Source organism: Parasteatoda tepidariorum, chromosome 9 (assembly GCF_982258835.1).
Source record: "Parasteatoda tepidariorum strain Cologne lab strain chromosome 9, Ptep-v5.0, whole genome shotgun sequence".
NCBI classification, from domain to species: Eukaryota; Metazoa; Arthropoda; class Arachnida; order Araneae; family Theridiidae; genus Parasteatoda; species Parasteatoda tepidariorum.
In genome coordinates, this window is record NC_141763.1 from 1,609,186 (window position 1) to 1,633,100 (window position 23,915).

Here is a 23,915-nt window from a genome sequence, read left to right on the forward strand (position 1 = left end):
ACTGCTTCATTTATTTTATATAAATGCTGATAATGAAACAATTTTGTTTTTATCATTTATCTTTTTGAGAGGAAAAAAAAGTTTCCGAAGATTATAATGCTGAGAGCTATCTGTTTTATGAACTAAAACTAATTAAACATTCTAATTTGACATATCTGGATAATCTGCTCCCTTCTTCCGTGGGCCGTAGTAAAATTATCAAACGTTGACAGGACCGTGATGATAAAAAGGTTGAGAAACACTGCTATATACTAGTTAATTGGTATTGAATAAATGTAGTGGTAGCTACGCTACATTACTCTCCCGCCAGAATTTTATTTGGGATGGAATTCTATGAATAGATATCAGTGTACGATTTATTGCTGTTTTTAAGAGAGGCCGGGAGTGCTGTATTAAGATCGCCAGATTTTGATCTGTGATTTAAAGAGCTGTGTTAAGATCACAGTTGTGTGCGTGATCACTCATCTGCTGCTATTATCAGTGTTTGCAGCTCCCCGTTGTGCGCAATCTACACCAAGCAGCAAAAGCGCGAGAAGGATAACGTTGCAATCACAAATAGAAAGTCAACTGTTCACTGTGTTCCATCCATCAAACTAGACGTGTTCAAATCAAAGTGAATGCGACTATCAAGATAGGCGTGTTCAGTTCATGTCCGAAGGCGTCCAATGCGAGGAGTATGTTAACGAATGTTTCAGAGTTATCTATCGAAACGAACCTCAGGATATAATCGAGTTAACATGTTTTATATACTTGAGAATAGGAATTGAAAAATTGTAGTGGCAGTTAGTCTACAAAGTTTTTTAACGTTAAAATTTGTACACGGAAAATTATTGGTGCAATTTTTTAAAAGAAAATTGTGTTAGAAAAAAAAGCTTCTATGAAACGCAATTTTTTTCGCTGATTGTAAATGATTTCAAAACTTAATTATATTTTAATTATAAGAGTTCAGCTAAATTCAGTAGCAAGAAGAAAAAAAATTTGCCTCTTAAATTTCTTATTAAAATTTTTTTGTTTACTTATTAAATATTGAAGATTTTTAGAGCAAAATATATTTCAGATTTTACAATACCGAGTTAGCTTTATATGAGGATATAGGAAGCCTATGCTTGCGCACAAAAGCTTTTCATTACCCATCCCGCTAAAAAGTATTTTTTTAAAAAAATAGAAAACCTGCTATTTGTTTTTTTTTTTATCGAAAACACTTCTTTGCTAGGTAAACTAATTTTTTTAATTTTATTTTATAACCGGCGTTGAACAGCCGAGCCAATTTGTTGGGCTATCCATCACGACTACCAATGTTCAACTCCTTAGCCTTGTAATTTTGAACCCAATCCAGAAGACAAGAGAACTCCTGGGTCAAGTATTGGGAGAAACTTTGCCTCCGTGGAGGGCTTTTAAATGGAACTAACCCGCATTTGCGTTACATAGAGGAAAACCACCCACGGTTAGCCTGATGGCTAGGGATACAAGGGGATTTTTCCTCCTAGTTTAAGCTCTTTATTGAAAATGGTTAATCATCCAAACGTTTTCGTTAGCCCTTGATCCGAAACAAGATTCGTCTTAAGAAAATTAGGGTTTAATTGTGAAATTGGCTACCACAAAACTAAATCATACCTCCTAGTGTTAGTTCACTACGAGAAAATATTAGCCTACTCCAGAGGTCGCCAAAGTAGTCTATATAGACCCCCAGGGATCTTTGTAACAAAAGCGGGGGTTGATCTGAACCAGTGGGTCGAATGGGGGTCGATCCGAATCGGAAGGGTCGATTGGGGTCAAAGAAAAAACAGTTCTTAATATGCGAATTACACATACCTACAGTGGTGGCCAAAAGTGTGGACACTTTTTGAAAGTTTCATGTTTTTCAACTTTGTGTGCTTGTAGAATATATTAATTTTCACTTAAATACAAAAGTTTATGTATCAAATTGAAGGTAATTTAATGTAGAATTTAATAATGAATACAGTATTACAATATCTGTATTACAAAAAAAAGTTATGCAACTAAGAGTAAGATCTATCTTTGATTTGCATTTTTTTAAAGTGATACTTACACAATCAATACTTAGTAGGATAACCCTTATTTTTTAAGACAGCTTCACAGCGTCTTTTCATCGAGTGAACGAGTGTTTGGAGTTCATCTTTCGTAATCACATGGTGCCAAGAATCAATTATAGCTTCAATAAGTTGTCTTTTATTGGATGGACGTTTTTTTCGTACAAGAGTTTTCAAACGTCGCCACAAATTTTCAATTGGATTGAGATCAGGACTGTTTCTTGGCCATGGTAATATATCTATACCCTTATTTTGAAACCATGCTTTGCATACTTTTGCTGTGTGGCATGGAGCTGAATCCTGCTGAAAAATAAATGGTGCGTTGTTGGGGAAGAGATCCCGGATGGAAGGTATCAATTTTGGTTTCAGGACAGTTTCGATGTATTTTTTGGCATTCAGGATGCCAAGAATCACTTGAATTCGGCCCACACCATCTGCAGACATACATGCCAAAATCATAACATTTGTTGGGTTTTTTGTAGTGCAATCAGGATAAAGTGCTTCCCCTACTCTACGTCTCACGTATTTTCTATCATCACTACCAAAGAGCGATATTTCACTCTCATCGCTCCAGATTACTTGCTTCCATTGATTTTCTGACCATTTAATGTGTTCTTTTGCCCACTTAACTCGTTTTTCGCTTTGCTTTTGATTTAAATATGGTTTTTTCCTGGGAATTCTAGCTTGTAGTCCAAATCCTGATAACCCTCTTCTTATTGTTCTTGAACTTACTGCAATACCCGCTGCATTCATTTCCCATCTAATGGCATCCGATGAAGTTTTTCTAGCTTGAAGGCATAGCAGTTTAATTTTTCTATCGGCGGTAGCACTTGTGAATTTTTTTCGGCCTGATTTGGCTTTATTTTCCACTGATTTCGTTTTTTCATAACGTAAACAGAACTTTCGTACACCAGAAGAAGTCGCTGAACCACTAACTTGTTTTGCAATTTCAGCATAAGAGAGGCCATTTTCTCTCAATATGACAATTCGGCTTCTTTTTGTAGATGTCCAATTAGTTCTTCTTGTTGATGACATTGTTTAAAATTAGTTTAATTAAAAGAAAGGACTTTAAAATTAAAAAACAGCAATACTCTATTTAACTGTACTAGTATGCATCATTCCGCAAAATATTTCCACAACATTAACTCTTTTGCCATCCAAATAACCTAAACTATAGTTACAGACATTTGATTGGTCCTAAGAACAGTGTTTGTGATTGGTTAGTACGCTTTTATTACAAAACACGTCTTTATTCAAAACGATTTATGTTTGTTTGTTCTACTAAAATAGGCATAACTTTTTTTGTAATACAGATATTTTAATTTTGTTTTTGTTATTAAATTTCACATTAAATTACCTTCAATTTCATACATAAATGTTTGTATTTAAGTGAAAATTAATATATTCTACAAGCACACAAAGTTGAAAAACATGAAACTTTCAAAAAGTGTCCACACTTTTGGCCACCACTGTAAATCAGTATGTAAAATTTGCGAATCTTTTTATAATTGACTTAATATCAGTTTCTTTATAGAACATAAATTAATAAACGTATATTTATTCGGGTGAAACAAGTATTTACGTACCAGTGGCACGAACTCTGCGCTATTATATTATACGAGCTCTGCACTAGTTTATAAGTCAATGTGCTCTTGTCCAAATGTCACGTGTGAAGAACATTGACGTTACAAACGCAAATATCATACACAGTTTCAGTTATCTTTGCAAACTGTGTTGAATATTTGCAGTGTCATTATTAAAACTTTTATACATAAACAGGTAATCTTCAAAACTTGAGCGACGATTTTAAACTGCGCTTTGTTGATTTGAAAAACATTGACATCCCTGATTGGATTATTGTGCCATTTTCTGCTCAAATTGAAAACGTGGATATCAACCTGCAAGATGAGCTTGCTGAATTATTATCGGATCTTGAAGCAAAGACGCTTTTTAAAAATTTAACAATAAGCAAGTTTTGGACAAATACACTGGTTATCATAAATTAAGGAAAATTCACAAAAATCGCGATAACTCAAGAAATTACACATGGAATTTTATGAAACTTACCCACAATATACAACACATAGTAAGGTATTAAACAACATAAAAAGAAATTATCAGACATTAATAGTAGTATAGAAATTAGCACATGTATAAAATAAACAAATTGGAAGTATCGGTTTGCAATAGAAAAAGTACCTTTAATATGGAATATGATTGCCTCTAGAAGCAATACAGCACAAACAGCGATGTGTGATGCTTTCAATTATGCGGTCTATCAGTTCAATAGGAAGTGAGAGCCATTGCTCTTGTAAAGCAGTTGCAAGCGTGGCAAGGGTCTGAGGGGGCGGATTGATGGCAGATACACGCCTCCCTAGAGCATCCCAAACGTGCTCGATAGGATTCAAGTCCGGGGATCGAGCTGGCCACTCCATGCGAGTAATTGTTTCCTGTTGAAGATAATCATCAACAATGCGAGCTCTGTGTGGTCTTGCATTATCGTCCTGTAACAGGAAGCAATCACCAATTGCCCCGGCATATGGGCGCACATAAGCATCAAGGATGTTGTCTCGATAAACCTGAGCATTCACGGTTCCCCTTGGAAAGACATGGAGGTATGTGCGCCCTCCTAAGGATATGCCTCCCCAAACACAGACACTGCCTCTTCCGTATGCATCTCTTTCACGGATGTTTGATGGATGATAACGGGTCCCAGGTTCTCTCCATATCAAATAACGTCTACTGTCACTTTCTAGACTAAACCTGGACTCATCCGTAAAGAGAACAGGCCTCCATTGATCTGACGTCCAGTGGACATGTTGTCGGGCCCACTGCAAACGGTCTCTCCTATGGCGTGATGTGAGCGGCACGCAAATGGCTGGTCGTCTCGCATACAGACCACCTTCGTGGAGCCTTCTGCGCACAGTTGACGTTGACACCAACCTTCCGGTGGCTGCAGCAAGAGAGGATCTAAGATGTGTCGGAGTAGCGGTTCTATTCCTGCGTGCACTTAATGTCAAATATTGGTCATCGGCACTGGTCGTAACAGTTGGCCGTCCTTGACTGAACCTCCTAGATGCCGAATCTGTGGTTTGAAATTGCCTCCAAAGTCTATGAACCACAGATGGACTCACATTTAGCCATCTGGCCACTTCTGATTGACTCTGCCCTGCCTCTAGTCTCCCGATGGCTCTCCATCGTAGTTCTTCAGGCAAATGATGCCTAGAGGTCATTATTACGAATTGGCTATCTCAGATTTTCAATGTCGCAATCACAGTAAAATTTGTGTGCTTTCTCTCAAACTTGGACTTTTATGCTCCAGGCAGATGACGTAAGCCGAGTGCAGCGCCACTAATTTGCATATTGCAATTTTACTCAGCTACTCTTAGTGGACAACATATGCAAATTTTGCACGGTTTGGCTTACTTTTGAAAGAGTTATCGCTATTTTTGTGATTTTTCCTTAATTTATGATAACCAGTGTATAAATATAATGCAAAAATATGTAAAACTTTACGAAATAGCTCAGCCATTTATGCTAGAATTTCCAAGTTCCTATAAGGTTGAAGCCGGTTTCAGTTACGCAAATTCAATCTTAACTAAGTACAGAAATATATGTGGAGTTTTGAGGGAATTTAAGATTAAAATTGACCAATTTTGAAGCCACTATAGCGAACTTTGCAAAAAAACACTAGGCACACCCATCTCATTGATTAAGAAGCAATAAATCTGTAGTAACTTTACTTATTTTCTCATAAAACTATTGTTACACAATGTACTATTACTTTAATAAATGTTTAAATTCATAAAATAAATGTACAAACACCGTATCTAATAGAGTTTTATTTTAATTAACAGAAAATCACTTTTATGGGGGTCGATGGAGATTTCGGAGAATTATATAAATGCAAATAAATGCATATAAATGCAAATTCCATGATCAAAAAAGTTTGGCGAGCCATGGCCTACTCTAACCAAACAAAACCAAAAAGATTACCCAAGTCAAAATTTTTGATACTTTTCCCTTGATGGACCAACATAATCATGATGGTAACCAACGATAATTCCATCATCAATAACCATCAATAATTCCATTATATTTTTTGTTGGTAACCAACATAAGTAACAATAACCCCATTGTAGAAATTCTGATCGATCTATGATGGTCCAACACAAGAATAGCAACTTGTTTTGATGGTTTGTTCATCATAGTTTCTACCATAGTTCCTTAGAAATCAAATGTTGGAACGAACGTTTAACTATTTCAAGTATGGGTGTTGGGTGACTCGGGTCAATGAGAGAGAAAGAGAACCAGGGAGAAAAGGAGCTCCTTTATTCCAGGTGCACTATTTCTTGTTACCAAAGTAGCAGACTGCTGTAAACTTCGTGCCGAGGGGAGTTCTTTCTATAGTCAAACTATAAGTGCTAGTTCTTCACCTGACGGAGGATGTTTAACACAGAGTTGCCTTTCCCTCAAATGTTATTCCCTGAGTCGCCGCGATGATTCAGGGAATAGAGCGTTCGCCTTCCAATTCGGCGAACCGGGTTCGAATCCCTGTCGATACGAATTACTTATCCGGTTTGTATTGTACCGACCACAGTGCTGACAGATCAGGTTAGAGTCCCCTTGCCGTCAGACTAACCTGGGGAGGTTCTCGTGGTTTCCTTCTCCATGTAACGTAAATGCGGATTAGCTCCATCAGAAAGTCTTCCGCGAAAGCAAATTTCTTCCTATACTTGATCCAGGAGTTTCCTTGTCTTCTGAATTTGGTTCAAAATGACAAGGCTACGGAGTTGAACATTAGTTGTCGTAAACCCATAAAATTGGGTGGGCTGTTCAACGATGGTTATAAAATAAAATTAATTAAAAAAAAACCTTTACTCGCCAAGCTGGCGGGAGTAAAAATACTGATGAGAGTGGCGAGCACTGCAAAGGAATAAATTAAGAAACTAAATATTTTTTTGTTTAAGATTATAAAAGCACATAAGAATGCAACTTTTAAATTATAAATGGAATTGTGACACACCATGCATTTTTTAGTGTGCGATATAGACTGCTTTTTTTGAAGTATGGTTCTACTATAGCACCTATTTTTGTTATAGGAAAGAGTTATGATGTCGATTGAGCTGAATAACGTAGAGCAACAAAATATAGGTAAGAATATAATTTTCATGTTTTATTTATTTTGATACCTTTACGTGTTTTGACCAAAAATTAAAATTTTTCAATATTTTTTTTTAAAACTACAACACAAATGGATAACTACTGCAGCTATTGACAAGAATTCGGATTTACAGTGTACAAAAAAATAATAAATGGACCACTCTGAATAATTTTTGATCTGATGATTGGATCTTCACTCTCTTGGTCTCAATATGAATGATTCAAGGGGGTCATTTCAAACATGCTAATTAATTTGTTCAAACAATAATTCATCCATTTTAAGTTACGAGATCAGACACAAAAACGTACTTTTTTTGAACGATCATATCGTCTGATTTGAAAAGGAGGTAAATCTTCCATATATACAGCTCGAAAGCCCAAGAGAATAGCCGGTTAGAAGGCTGACCAATGGTCTTGTGGCATAACTACAGTCAATTCGCTATAACTCGAAGTACGATAACTCGAATATTACTATAACTCGATTTTTTTATGAGGTCCCGACCCTTTTATCTTCAATTTCATGTTAATTATTCTCGATTACTCGAATTTTACTTCTTTTAACTCGATTTTGTTTTATCTTTTAAAGCAAGAAAAAAAAATCTAGGAGCAGATATCTTGCCCCTTCCTTTGCAACACACACACAATGTCTTTCCACTCTTCATGGAGAAGCTAAAGCTGTCCCTCTTGAAGTATGTGAGCAATGGTTAAATGAAACGTTACCAAATTTACTTAAAGGATACAGTTAAAATGATGTTTTCAATATTGATGAAATGGGTTTATTTTTTAAATGTCTTCCAAATAAGACTATGATGTTTAAGGATGAAAACTGCTCAGGGGGTAAAATGAGCAAGGAACGTTTGACTGTCCTAGTCGGAAGAAATGAGCTTGGGACAGAGAAATTGCCCTTAGTTGTTTTCGGAAAATACCGAAATCCCCGATATTTCAAGAATGTAAAAACGTATCCTTTGGATTACAAGTCTAACAAAAAGTTTTGGATGACATCAGTTTTATTTGAAGACTATGTAAGAAAATTGGATCGGAAATTCTTCGCTAAAAAAAGAAAAGTGATACTCTTTATGGGTAAATGAACAACGCATAGTGATCTACCTAATTTGAAAGCAGTAAACTTGCAGTTTCTCCCACCAGACACAACAGCAAAGTTGCAGCCGATGGACCAGGGTATCATAAAGTGCTTCAAACAGTGTTATCGTAAATGGCTTGTCAGAAAAATTATCTTAAATATTGTAAGCATTTAGAAGAGTTTTAATTAATAAATAAGCATTAATTAAATAATCCAATAATATTTTGAAAGTCCAAAACCGAAACTAACGGTAAGTCGAACTTCCGATATGTCGAAGTTTTTCGTCAGTCCTATCAGATTCGAGTTATCGCGAATTCACTGTATAACTACGTTTATTAAGCATCAATTCACTGTAAGACATATTAACTCGATTGAATCTTGAGGTACTTTTGATAGATGAAAGCTGACATTGTCGATTTCTGCATTTCCCATATTTGTGACCTGCTGACGTGCTATGAAGAAGCATACCTTTATGTATGGTACGCATTAAAAAGTTTACTTTCTATTTATGACTGAGTCATCGTCCTCCTCGCGCTGTTGCTTCTCACTTTCATTTACACACACAACGTGATCCTACACACTCTAGACCAGGGGTTTCCAACTGGGCCGCATCCGGCCTGCGGGGCCTTTTTTCGTGGCCCTCGAACTAAAATATATTAGTTGTCATTTTTTACGGACAATTTTCGTAAGAAATCTATGTGGGTTTAAAATACTTTTCTTGTTAATAAAAAACTTATTTCTTCGTTTCTGTGAAATTTAACATACCAACGGTGCAAAAAAAATTTATTTCTCAGGTTTTGCATCCAAGAAAATATTTATTCAAATGCAATATAAATATTTATTCAATAATTGTGCATGTTGCTCTTTTTTATTTAATTTCTTTTTCTTTTTTTTGTGTTTTGTGAATATAATTTAGCATGCGTGTATCAGAAATTTTCTTGAAGAAATTCTCCGATTTAACTTTTTGAAACCACTCATTTAGGACGAAAATATTTACACACACATTTGTAAATTTTAAATGTAAATATCTATTCTCTGGTGGTTGCAGCAGACAAACCTCAATTTTCTCATTGAATATTTTGTGTGCTACTATGTAAGTTTTAATACTAACCTTTTTTAAGTTTTATATCTTAACAATTAGATATCTGTTGCACATAAATTGTTTAATACATAGGTGCACATTAAAGTTATTGTCGTCCGAATTTTTATTATTTATTTAATATTTTAAAAAATATTATTAATAACAATTAAATATTTTTAAAAATCTACTTCTCATTTTAATTTGTAATTCAATACTTTTGTTTTGTGCAACTTGGTAAAAATCTGATAGTAATATTTAATGTTCCTTCAAACGTAAAAGAGTCCTGCATAAAATTTTGATAAAGTTGCTGCCCACCATTTGATTTTTGTTTTTAATTGTGGCCCCCGGTCTCATGCAAGTTGGAAACCCCTGCTCTAGACTGTTAATAGCAACACAGGAGAGACCACATACACTACCATGAACTTAATACAACTCTCACCTCAAATGCTCAAAATCCGGTAAACTTAATACAGTCCTAGTAGTATCCGTTCCTCGAATTGTATCCCTGATAAAAGTCTGGTGGCGGAGTAGTATGGCTTAACTATCATTGCGATTATCAAATATCAATTCATTAGTATATAAGACCTGCTAACTCGATCCAATCTTGAGGTACCTTTTGATAAATATAGGTTGGCATTGTCGATTTCTACTCTCCCCACAGTCTGTATTGTAGGCCTTTAGGGCAGCTTTCAAGGGTCGGTGCCATTGTTCTATCATTCCATTACTTTGAGGATGGTAAGGTGAGGATCCCAGATGATGCCCACGAGATGTGCTAGAGTTTTGAAGAGTCTACTCTCGAACTGGTGACCCTGGTCGATCGTTATCACTGAAGGTGACCTAAACCGGGCAGTCCCGCAGTGGACTGATCGTAAAGATACGTTTCCCAGTAGAACACCGAACTCAAGCATCACTCGCTGCGTTCAGTAAGCGGGTGGGTGACCCGTTTGACCAGCCTGCGTAGGGACCGAGACTGTGCGGTATCGGTCCTCGTTAAACTGTTCTACCGTTAAGTGCTCTAGTTCGAGAGCAGGTCGTCGGGCCGCCAAGCAGGAGAGCCATCAAATTTGTGATGGAATGTCTTCGGATCACCCTCAGAGAAGTTTTCCAGACAGTCGCCAATAGCTCATTGTGTAGCTCTAGTGAGAGGTAAATAAAGTACCTACCTACCAAAGCGAGCAATACAGCTTTTAAATAAAGTTACCGTCTCTTCTGTAATCGGAACAGCTACCACCCCTCTAGTAAGTCTGTCGATCATCGTTAAGCAGTATGAAAATCCTTTGGATGGTGGCAATGGGCCAACGATATCAAGATGAATAAGGTCAAAGCGGTTGGACTTTATTGGAAAAGAAAAAAAATAGGGGATTTAGTATGCCTTATGATTTTTGACATGGCATGCAGTAACTATACCTCATATTGCAATCTCTATTTAAGTTAGGCTAAATAAATCCATTAACAATCAGTTTATTAATTGCTTTCGTACTGGAGTGTGATAAGTAATGAATGCTATCAAATATTTGTGTACGCAATTGTCTTGGAATAAAAGGTCTAACATTTTAAGTAGAAATGTCGCAGTATAAAAAAAAAGCGTTTGTATCAGCCATATTTACATTTTTAAAATCTAAATCTTGGGAAATATTGATTAAACGATTAAATTGTTTATCATTTTCCTGAGCTTCTGCGATTTTGCTATAATCTATAGGATTTGGTATTGTTTATAGAAGCTATTTTTGATAACGCATCTGCTGTTATATTATCAGAACCATTTGGGTATCCTATATCAATTGTAAACCGAGATAAAAAAATCTAATTGACGAGCTTGCCGAGGGTGAACATTTATCTCACTTTTGCTTAAATGCATAGGTGAGTGGTTTGTTTTCTGTGAGCAAAGCAAAATTTCGAGCACTTAACTGAATTGCTTGATTACAACTCCCTATCGTAAGCGCTATAGCATTTTTCAGTTTCGTATAGTTAGTGCAAAAAATGCTAACAGTTGAAGAAGTAAATTTTCTGTTTGAAATAAAGATTTTTCCGTTGCAAAATCCGAGGCATACGCGCGACAATTCTAAATTTGCATCGAGGTTAGGATGCGCAAGCTGCGTAGCGTTTGCTGAAAGGGTTTTGCAATTTTGAAATTCGCTCATGGCCTGTTCTGACCAGTTAATCACACGATTATCATTCCGCTCTTTGAGCCTTCCAAAAAATCATTTAAATAAGTTTAGGTAGAACACAAAAAATTAAGAAATCAGAGAAATCTTCCCAATTCTTAATTGCTTTTGGCTGCGGGTAACTTAAAATAGTGTATATTTTATCAGGTTGTGGTTTGTTGCTATCGTTAGTTATTAATTATCCAAAAAGCGAAATTTCTGACACTCCAAACGGACATTTTGATACGTTCACTGTTAAACCATATTCGTTTAATTTTTGAAATACGGCTCGAACATGCGTTTTGTGCTGTCAAGGTGCGTAGCGTTTTTAAAAAAGTGGTTAAAGGTACTTATTTTTGTTTTTTAAAAGCCCTTAAAGGTGCTTTTTTCATTGGATATTTTTAAAAAGTGCTTCATTTTTTCCTTTCGAAAATGAGATTTTTTCTTTACCATGTCGATTTTGCAGCGTATTATGCAAAGCCGTGTTTTTCACATTGTTCTATTCAACATTCTCGCAAATCATTCAGCCACAATCTCTTGTGACGTACCGTCGGTCCATAGCGTATGAAAGCGCCAATCATTTTACACGTTTGATGTAATACTTGCGAATCCGCATGTGCGTCTACTGAGCTGGGTTCGGTAAGATTATTGCACTCTTCTGCAACATTTTGCAAAATATTCACCATTTCAGACATCATTTTCCACCTTCTGATATCGAACGGAAATCTATTTATCTGTTTATGGTGTCTAATATAATCAAGAAAAAGAGTCAGAAACTAGTTATTTTATCTTCATCATGTAAAGTCTTTGAAAATTATTTTGCATTTTCTTAAAGTATAGAGTGCTTAAAAATATTTTTTGAGTGCTTGATAAGTAGGGGAGAGTGGGGTCAATTGTAACATTTTTTACTTAACTATTTTTAACTAACAAAAATCCAATATATTATTAGTATTAATTGACAGACGAGTAAAGTAGACTATCCTCTACTAGAAAAAAAATAAATACCTTATTTTAAATGTTATTATATTAGTTATTAACAATTTTTGACAATCGTGCACTTGTTACAATTGTCCCCACTTGCGGGGTCAATTGTAACAGTTCACAAATTCAACTGAAACATAGTTAATTATACATATTATCATAGTTGTGATATATTTTTTTCTTGATCAAAATAGTAGTGATATTTTAGGAGTAAAAATAATAATGAGCAGAGACCTAAAGGGTCAAACTTTTAACTTTAAAGGGTTAAAAATTTTAATTTATTCCGTGAAAGGTGACACATAAAATAATGCACACGCAGCATAATATAAATGATATAGGAAACTATTGGTGGTTCTTAAAGAGTTAAGTAATGGTTTGTTAACATAAGATTATTTATTTTCAGCTGTTACAATCGTCCCTTAACCTATTGTTACAATCGTCCCCAAGATGCCATTTCAGCTTCATTTGTTAAAAACATTGCTAGTTAATTAACAAAACTAATCTTTTTTTATTGAAATGTTAATTAAGGTGTCCACTTACATATTCGGTTAATAATTTTTATTTGTTTAAGCAAAATTACTTTGTTACAATATAATATTCTAATACCAAAAAAAGTACTTGCGTAGCGTGAAAATATCTTTTGTGATGTAACTCTTTCAAAAGTACATAAAAATGGTTGCCAGCAGGGGTGTACATGTAGATTTATTAAATACACCTTGTGCGCCACCTAGGAACCAAGTCTAGAACCCGATACTCGAAATTTTTGCTCTGTTACAATCGTACCCTGTTACAATTGACCCCACTCTCCCCTACTTAAAAGGTGCTTATTTTTTGTTGAGAGATTTGGCTACGTACCCTGGCTGTTCCTCTGATTCACTAAAAAAATAAAGATTTCACCGAGGTTAACGTAGCGATAAGGCAAATCTCCAAAAAACGCAGAATTTAATAAATTTTGCATTTATTAATGAACCTCTGAAAAGTTTGCGACCAAAACTCGAAAAACCAAAAAGTGTTCTCAACTTTTTGTTTGTCGTCTGGAGTGTACTGGAATATGAAAATAAGCACGGACAATATCAATCTTTGAAAAAAATATTTGTTATGAAACGCGTGGGTGAAATCTTATTGTTGGGGAATCTTGTTGTTGCTGTGTTTAATTTCCTTTAGTCCCCAACTGGTTGAATATTTCCTAAGCTTTAAGTAATAGAGACGACTATAGAGACACCGAGGGCTGGCGAATACCCTGCTCTAGCATAAACTGAAATTCTTGTTTTACAACATCCTATATTTTTTGGACTTAATCGTCTAGGTTTACTCTGTGTAGGCGGACCAGTTGCATTGATGTAATGTGCAGTATACGCCTGCTTTATTTTTGAGGTTAATTTACTCATTCCCAGAAAATTTAATATGTGTCTCCTGAGCCATGGTGGCTTAGGGAATAGAGCACTCGCCTTTCAACGAGGTGACCCAGGTTAGATCCCCGCAACAACTGGTTGATTCGATTTCCGCACGCGGCACGATCGACCATAGTGCTGACGTAAAATATCCTCAGTGGTAGACGGATTATGGAGTCCCCTTGCCATCCATCTTACCAGGGCAGGTTTTCGTGGTTTTCTTCTCCTTGTAACGCAAATACGAGGTAGTTCCGTCAAAATAAGTCTGCCACGAAGGCAAAATTTCTCCCAATACTTCATCCAGTAGTTCCCTTGTCTTCTGGATTGGGTTCAAAATGACAAGGACATGAGTAGTCGTAAGCCAAAAAAAAAATTGGGGTCGGCTGTTCAACGCCGGTTATAAAATAAAAAATATGCGTCACCTGAAATTTATTTTATTTAAAAAGTATCCATTTCGGTAGTTATGCCAAATAAAGAAAAGGGACAATTAATTTACGCCATTTTTGGTCAATCAACAGCCCTAAGTGCTCTGAAAATAATTGGAATAGGCAACGGAGTAATTAAATTTTTTTTATTTGCAGTCCTTTCGTAATTCTGAATTACGAAGAACGATTAATGCTGTTCAATAACTTACTTCCGTAGGTCAACATTTTTGAATTATTAGCTTTAAAAAATTCTAATGGTTACAAATTTCTAATCATTTTCGAGGCGGGCAAGTTACTCACGTCCAAACCTGAATCCACTAAAAAATTTTAATTCGTATTTTTATGAAATACAACTAAACGACACGAACATCATTCGGCATTTAGATCACTTGTCGCCGTCCCAGCGACAACCGTTTTTAGTTCTTCTGGCTATTGTTGTAAGAACACGAGAAACCTAGCTTTTAACCTAGCTTTTTGACAAAATTTCGAATGATAAAAACTGAATTTAGACGTTCCTTCTTTTCCCTATAGCTGGATCTGTCTCTAAGAAAATTATTATATCTTGTTCGAGATCGATTGCGCGATCTCTCACGAGAAAATCTTTCAAATTGCTGTTATTTGCTGACGAAGTGTTATTACATCGATACCAGGTGTTACCTGTTATCGTTATCATCGATACGAAGTGTTGATATACCAAGTTCGATGTTGAAAAATCTTTTCGTGGATTTTCAGATTTGAACTAGTGGATTTATTTATCACACAAACATTTAGTAGGCGATCCGTTCTAAATTTGGCTATTTTATCAGCTAGTTGAGCTAAATTTTCGAGTGGCGCTTAGCTAACGGAAAGATTTGTTGGTATTTCTGCTGGCAAACGTTGTAGCCGTAAGGTTTTCAAAAAATGTTCATTTAAAGATGTGCAGTGCACAAAAAAAGGACCACCCTGAATAACTTTTGATCTAATGATCGGATTTTCACGTTCTAGCACTCAATCTTCATGGTTCGATGAGGTGACATCAAAAATGGTATTTAGTAAGTGCAGACGATATTTTTAGTTACGAAATCAGATACAAAAAACGTACTTTCAATGAATAAACATACCTTGTTAACGACGGATTCAGATTTCTGACCCCCAAAATATAGACGCAATTTTTGTCATATGGTCCCAATAATTTGGTCAGAGAAGCGCTTAATGGTCCTTTTACTTTTAGCGTATTTCGCTATATCTCGAAAACTTTTTAAGCTAACTGAAATTTTCTTTGAATACAATTATGAAATTCGTTTCCGTATGTATAGTGAAATCCGCAACAAGTAAAATTAACATTAATTGGTCCATACCTTGGAGTGTTCTCCTGTCGAAGCTATGGGCCTCCTATATTTCGGAGATCAGAAATTCAATTCCGTCGGGAAAAAAGTATGTTTTTTCAGAGAAAGTACGTATTTGTGTCCGATTTCGTAACTTAAAATATCGTCTGCACTTATTAATTAGCATGTTTGAGGTCACCCCCTCGAATCATCAAGATTGAGTTCTAGAATGTGAAGATCAATTATTACATAACTATTAAAATCAATTATTACATTATTATCAAAAATTATTCAGGGTTGTCCGTTTTTTATTTTTTATTTATTGGCGTTCTGTGCCTGCAAGCGTTTGCATTTGTGACGGTTTTTGTCGTCCCCTAACTGCAATGCAGAAGGAAGTTTGCGAATTTGTTCGAATTTGTTGTCTGTGAACCAAAGTGTGATATTATTCTTCCATGTTTAGTGGTAGTTTAAAAAGCATACTTGCAAATAGAGATTCAGTAAGATTCTGCTCAATTTCGTTTGTAATGTTCAACTTTAATAACGAGTTTAAACAAATTAAACGAATTAACGCACTAACGCAATTTTGACACGTATTTTCATTTTAGAATTAAATTTATATTAAAATTAATACTAACAACGAAAAAAGAATTTCTAAGGGGAACAAATTGCATAATAAAACCAAACGAATGATCTTAAAAACAAACTTGAATCGTCGCCACGTAGTATACAATCCAATAACTCACGTAGTATAATCTAATTATTTTTCCAAGAAGGTTGCTTTTAGCGTGCTGCGATGAGCGCGATCACCACTGGAGAGAATATAAAAGGTTAAACTTTCTCAGAACAATTTATTCAAAATAATAGTGTAACTTTATCAGAGGAATAAACATTTTTAACAAACTTAAACATTTTGCGTTCGTTATGCGACGAAGGTAAGTGCCAGTTATTAACTTCCCCCCTTAGACTGAGGATGTTTATCCGGGGTTGCCTTTTCTTCAAAATCTTTATTGATGAGCCGCAATGGCTCTGGGGATAAAACGTAAGGTGAACCGGGTTCGAATCCCAGCCACGGCTGGGCAATACGAATTCCGTATCCGGCTTGCACCGGCCACAGGGCTGATGGATCATGAGTTAGAGTCCCCTTGCCGCCAGGCTGACAGTAGAAGGTTCTCGTGGTCTTCCTCTCCATGTAACGTAAATGTGGATTAGTTCCGTCGAAAAGTACAAATTTTCCCTTGTCTTCTGGATTAGGTTCGAAATTGCAGGGCTACAGAGTTGAACATTAGTTGTCGTAAACCCAAAATTGGGTCAGCTGTTCAACGATGGTTATAAAATAAAATGAAACTTTTTCTCGCCAAGCTTGCGGGAATGAAAATATTAGTGAGAAACTGGTTAAAACTGGTGAGAGTGGCGAGTACATCAAAGGAATAAGTAAATAAATAAAGAAAAAATATTTTCTTCTGAGCTTAAAAGTAGCTAATGTAACTTTTAAATTATAAATTTTCATTATTCATATCATATATAATTTTCATAAAGTACTCAATGCAGTGTATAAAATAATTTGATGTTTAATTAGCACTAAATATATTTCTTCGGCAAGAAATATATTTCATTATTTTATGCCCATTTAATTTTATCTATATTTATTTAAATAAAAGTAATTTTAAAATTTATTAAATGTGTAGTTATCTACTTGTAAATAAGGAATAAAGACTTGTTCTACCAAGAAGAGTTTTTATTTAAAAATGTTTTCTCTTCTAAATTAATATACTTTTCATTCGACAAGTTGGTTCTCTGTCTTTGCCATTCATTATTGCTTTGAATTTGACTTAAAAAAAATAACTGATTAAACTTATATATTCCGTAATTAGTTTGCACTGAATAAATAATAAATTTTTTTATTGGTAATACTATTAAGAGTTTTAGTTGCAGTACCATTGTTAAATAATATTGAAAGTTATTTTTAGATTTTGTCAGCGTTCTCTGATCGCTAAATGTGAAAACCTTTATAAAAAAAAATGAAAAAATATAATTGGAATTAAAAAAAGACTTTTGTTTAATTTATACTTTGTTAAACAAATTCTGATTTTTATTAACCATGATAAAATGTCTCAATGTTTCTCTCAGAGCCGCTAAAATGTTTTAGTACGTTTCAGAATGTCGTAATATATTGAAAATATTTGAGTTTTAAATACCATGCAAAAATGGTCTGAAAATTATTTAAACGATATAGATTTACGTAACGTGATGTGAGAAGAGGCAACTGGTACTAACATCACATCAAAATGTCGAAACTTAATCCTGGCTGAAAAAAACTAGCTGACAAAATAAATTTCAAACAGTAATGGATTTCACGATGAATTTGGTACACTGATAAAAGCGATTACCTAAATATGATATTTTGAGTATGAAAACCCAAATGGGAGAATATTATCTACAAAAAGGTTATAAAAGCAGCAGAAAAACGATGTGGTTTTTCCATTAAATTGTCACTCATTGAGCTTGTAAAGTTATAATTTAAATTCATAGTATGCTCGTTATAATATCTTGTTCAAAGTATTGGAATTTGAGAAACATGAGGGAGTTATGTCTGGAGACGGAACCCAATCTTTTCCAACCCCCATAGGGAGTAGTAGCATACCCTGAATTTTTAATTGTACTATTTAGACTGCTCTTATTTTTTAACTATGGTTTTACTACAGCAACAATTTTTCTTATAGGAAAGAGCTATGATGTGATATGAGCTGTATAACGTAGTACAACAAAATACAGGTAAGATTAAAATTCTCATTCTTATCAATTTTGAAATCATTACGTGTTTTGTCCAAAAATTTAAATTTTCTAATATCTGTTGCTTTTTTAATGTAGCTATCTAATTTTTTATTGATAAACGGATTATGTCAAACCGAAACTTGTCTCACGGTAAAGTGATGCTGTTTACAGAGGTCTTTTATTCTATTCCTGTTTTTGACAAAACTGTGTTACCTTTTTGATATAATGCAAACACAGAAGGACACTTGGTTTGAGAATTAATATTTTTTATTCAAAAATTAAAATTTTGTTAAGTTATTTTGCACTATAAGTAAACTGGTTTATACATAAGAAATATCTATACATGCATAAGAAATTTTTTGAAATTTTCTTCACATAAAGGTTTGATTCCAAATGGGAAATGGAAGTATTTAAGATATAGAATATTAAGTACTGCCAGGATAGCCTGCTTGTTATGGTGATGGACCCATGTCCAAGTGATCATAAGTTCGATCATCGCTGACCGAAGAATCCACGTGTAGTAAATGGTGAATGGTGCACGTTAAACCTGTCGGGTCACAAAGTCATCTATGTTCACAAAACAAATCATATCTCTGGGGTACTGAATTAAAGATTGATCGTTCTCAGTTTCAGGTTAAAATCACGATCTGTGAATGAATAATTGAATATATGAATGTGTCCGCCGTGTAAATGAACTGCGACGTACGCGCGACTGAATTAGTATTTTTGGCCATAGATGGCGCCACTGAAGCACAAGAAACGCACTTTTGCCTTAAATTCGCTTAGTTTCACCAAGCAGGCTTGCTGGTATTGTCAGGTGGCATTAGAAACAACAACAGAATTTTAAGTTTTTTACTGGAGATGCAAATAATTATTAACCCTTTATTTATTTATTTTTGCAGAGATATTTTTTTTATTTTTTAAAACCTTTCCCACTAAAAAACTGCCAAGAAATGAATACTTATAGATTTATAGTAAACTTTTCTTATGTATAATATTGAATCTATTCGGGCAGTAAACTGAAAAAGAAAGTTGTATTTATAAATTTTATGCTATTATTAGCTAAAATATGTTAGCAAATTGCATTTTGCGAAATAAAATTCACGCAAAAGTTTTTTTTTAATAAATATAAAAATACAATAGCAATTTTTTATCTGTGTTTATATCATAGATAGTTTAAAGAATTTGAAGAGTGACTTGAAAAAAATACTACGTCTTGTAGAATTAAAATAAAGTATGATTTTTAAATTTTCCTTTTTCAAAATTTAAATATTGTTAAAATTACAAATTTTGTTTTGAAATTCGCTGGTTTATCCACAAAGAATATATCATTGAATTTGATTTTGTAAAATTTCTAAAATTATGGAAACAAATTTGAAACATGGTTTTTGAAAGATTTTTTCCGGTTGAATAATTTTTAATGCTTACATGATTGTTACTAATATTGTTTAAGCGGAATTTATCAACTATATGTTTATTGTAAATCAATTCCAATAACTTTAAATAAATTGACATTTGATAGAAAATATTTCATTTACCAATCAATATACGAAATGCACCGTAAAATTGGCTATTAGTATATCACACTCGTTTCAAAAATATTTTACCAATTTAGTTCAATACCAAAATAACTTGAATGAAGTAAAAGTATCAAAACAAATTATTTAATACAAATTTTAAAAAAATGCTTTTAAAAAAACCCAGAAGCAATACTTCTTTATGGTTATTTTTTTATGCATATTCTACAAAATTTGTAATTTTTTTATAATCGTCATTGAAAAGTTGACCCAATTTCGGGTTTACGACTACTAATATTCAACTCCGTAGCCTTGTAATATTGAACCCCATCCAGAAGACAAGGAAACTCCTGGATCATGTATAGGGAGAAATTCGCCTTCGTGGAAGACTTCTCGATGAAACTAACCCGCATTTGCGGAACATGGAGCGGAAAAAAACGAAAGCCTTTCAAGATCCCTTGAACCCATTATCCTTCTACCACTAAGGATATTTTTACGTTAGCACTGCTGTCGGTGCAAGCCGGGTGCAGAATTCAACCAGCCACTTCATATGAGGGTGGGCGCTCTATCCCCTCAACCACCACGGCTATCCAAGATTTTGCAACATTTAATATTCACAGTTTTTTACATAAAAAGAAATCAATTTTGTATTTTAGCAACATTAAACTTAAATCGATTCTAACGCGCGCTTGTCTGATATTTTCTTAATTGATACCGGCCATTTGATAAGGAATAACGGAATCTTAATTTTAGACTTAATTATTGAATGATAATTCTAAATTAATATTGGAAATGCAGAAAAGAAATATTTAACAGAAAATAGTTTATTTACTATTTATTATATGATATATAACATGATTTAAATAACTATATTTGCACCATAAATGGAAAACACCAACTAAGAGCAAAACATGATTTATTTTAATAACGCATAGGTTTGCAATTAATCTAAAACAATACTAATTTAATGGGATTTGAAAATCAACTATGAATTAAATTCAAGCGACACTAAGACTAATAATAAACTAACTTCAAAAGATCGACATACTTTAAACTAATAAAGGAAACCCGCTTGACCTCATAAATAGAAATATATTTATCATATAGCAGCGATTTCAATTTCGTTTCGTTCCTACATGACTACATTTTAATTTATAACCGTCGTTGAACAGCCGACCAAATTTTATGAGCTTACGACTACTAATGTTGAACTCCTTAGTCTTGTAATTTTGAACCCAATCCAGAAGACGAGGGAGCCCCTAGATCGAGTATTGAGAGAAAGAGTCATCTGTGGCCACGAATTCAATTTCTGCCACACCCATACGTCACACCCGTTTATAGAGCGGACCTATTCATACATCCATTCATTAATTCATTCATTCACATACAGTAATTTTGATCTGAACAACAGAACGATCAATATCCAATCCAGTACCTTTGAGGCATAATTTGTTATAGGAACTGGAAGGACTTTGTGATACGACATATTTAACGTCCACTGGTCATCATATAACTATACAAATTCGTTGTTATACTAATGACTTGAAAATAAAAAAAAATTGAATATATATTCTGAATTAATAAATAAATTTTTAATATTTAGTAATGTTTATACATACAAAAAGTAGAATTCGTATCTTTTTTTATCGAATAATATCGGAAGTATTATGATAATAAACCAAAAAATAATAATAATAAACCACTTTGTTCATATTTTTCACGTTATTATGAGTCATATCTGAGCTGATTTCTTACACAATTTTTATTCATTAGATCCCGTGTTAGAAGTTTAAAAAACTTTATTTAGATGGAGCTGTTCTCAGAAAGAGCCTAAGAAAGCATAATTGATTAGTTAACTAAAATATAAATTGATTAGCGCTGAAAAGAAAGACATAAATTTTTCTACTTCCTCTTTTAAAACTCTTGTATTTTTCCAAAACCTTTAGATTAAGAGGAATTTCGGGGATGTAACAACTAACTCTGGATGTTTCTGCATTTTACATTAATGGCTTTACAGTAATAAGAAAGCTATGTATTTATATATAAAAAAATGTATTTTATATTGCTCCCACTATTTAACTGAAATTTCTGAAATTTAATCAAAAGTCATTAAAGCAGAAAAATTTAGAAATAATGATTTGTTCAAAAACATTTAGACTATGATAAATTTCGGGAGTTATCTTAATGCGCATATTTCTAAAAAAATATTACCTATTAACTTCAGAAAATAATCTTTCAATTGGATTCTTAAATACTTATGTCTCTTTGTGTGACTCTGTCTTAAAATTAATAAGAGAATTCTTTTTCAAGCTTTTATAAATGTTTTTATAAAAGTCATTTTTTTTCTAAATTTATTTTAAAATAATTAATAAATTTTGAGTTTTAAAGTATGCAAATCATTTTACAAATTTACTTTATTTTAAAGTAATTTCAAATGAAAAAAAATGGAATAAAATCGGTTGAATAGTTTCTGCAAAATCCAATCTTTAAAAATGCTTCGTTGAAATTTCTTAAATTTTGTATTCTAACATTTAAAATTAAATACTTCAAAATTATGTGAAAATCAGTATACCTTGCTATTCGAACGTTTTTAAACTGCTATTAAATAATATGATAAAAAATACTTAAAATTATTCTTTACATGCAATTATTTACGGATAAATTCGTTTTATATTTATGTGCGAAAATGTGCAATATGCTTAAAAAAATTATCGTGATTTATCGAATTATGCTAAGAAGTGAATCTGTATTAATGAGTCTTAAGTTTTTATTGTTCCCCTGTGAAATTATTAGGAGCAGTGTACTACTACCCCCATATTTTGGACGTCAAAAATCCAAATTTGTCTTAAAAAATACCTCTAAAGTTTTAAGTACTAAGGACCCGTTCATTGCAAATTCTAGCGCAATCCTTCTTATTTGCCTTAATTCGCTTTTAAATTTTTTTATCACTTTTAATCCTCTTAATTTTGTTTTTACTTTTCCCTAAAGTTTCGTGTGGTCTACACTTATATTCAATTAATTTTTACCCATTTTCTGCCAAAGTTGTGCAAACGCACCGTTTTAATAAATATTTTTTATTATCACTATGACGTATATTTCTCACTAATTTTATTTTTCTGCTATTATCAAGGATTCTTAAGAACCCCAAAAATTAATTGTAATTCAATTGGAGTGAACTCTTTCTGTTGGGAAATTTTTAAACTATTAAAGTTTTTTTAAACATAAAATGGTTATTGACAAATGAAATTTTTTGAAAATGTCTAATTATTACTTTTGAGATAAATTATTATGATTTTATGATGGATTAAAGTTGCAAATCAGTAAATGAAAAAAATATTAAAAAATAAAAAAATTCATAAGAAAACAAGCGTTCAACAAATGGTTCGTTCATTGGTTTGGTGTATAGTGTCTATACGCACCATTTAATTAAGATATCCTAATGAATGTAATGTAAGCGTTCGACAGATTCCCTTAATTTTTAAACATAAGACTTTTTCAAACAATACGACTTATGCATTTTTAAAAAAATTCTCAGGAATTCGAATGATTTTCCTAAATTTTGCATTTCGTCATTTTAAATTGCATTTTTTTTAACGATGCAAAAATTGTATGCCTTACAATTCATTCATTACATTTTATTCAAAAATTACAATTTTATATCATTTTGCATTATAAGTAAACTGGTTTATACATAAGAAATATCTATAGTATCTATAAGAACTTTTTTGAAATTTTTTTCACAAAAAGGTTTGGTCCCAAATAGGAAATAGAAATATGTAAGATTTGGAATTTTAAGTAGGGCCTGTATAGCCTGGTAAATAATGCGTTGGGTCCATGTCCAAGAGGTCGTGAGTTCTATCACCGCCGACCGAAAACTCCCCGTGTAGTAAATGGTGAGTGGTGCACGTTAATTCTGTCGGGTCACAAAGTCTTCTATGTTCACAAAACAAATCATACCTCTGGGGTACTGAATTAGAGATTGATTGTTCTCGGGTTCAGCTTGAA

At 33.5% G+C, this 23,915-nt stretch overlaps 1 long non-coding RNA gene across 2 annotated transcripts in view; it reads left to right on the forward strand.

Annotated features, from left to right (window-relative positions):
- Positions 1–23,915, forward strand: part of LOC147803236 (uncharacterized) — a 107,340-nt gene that overhangs the window by 24,377 nt on the left and 59,048 nt on the right. For both annotated transcript variants that reach the window (XR_015428934.1, XR_015428935.1), the window contains exons 4-5: positions 7,154–7,205; positions 18,342–18,393. This is a non-coding gene — a long non-coding RNA (uncharacterized LOC147803236). The remainder of the gene's footprint in view (positions 1–7,153; positions 7,206–18,341; positions 18,394–23,915) is intronic.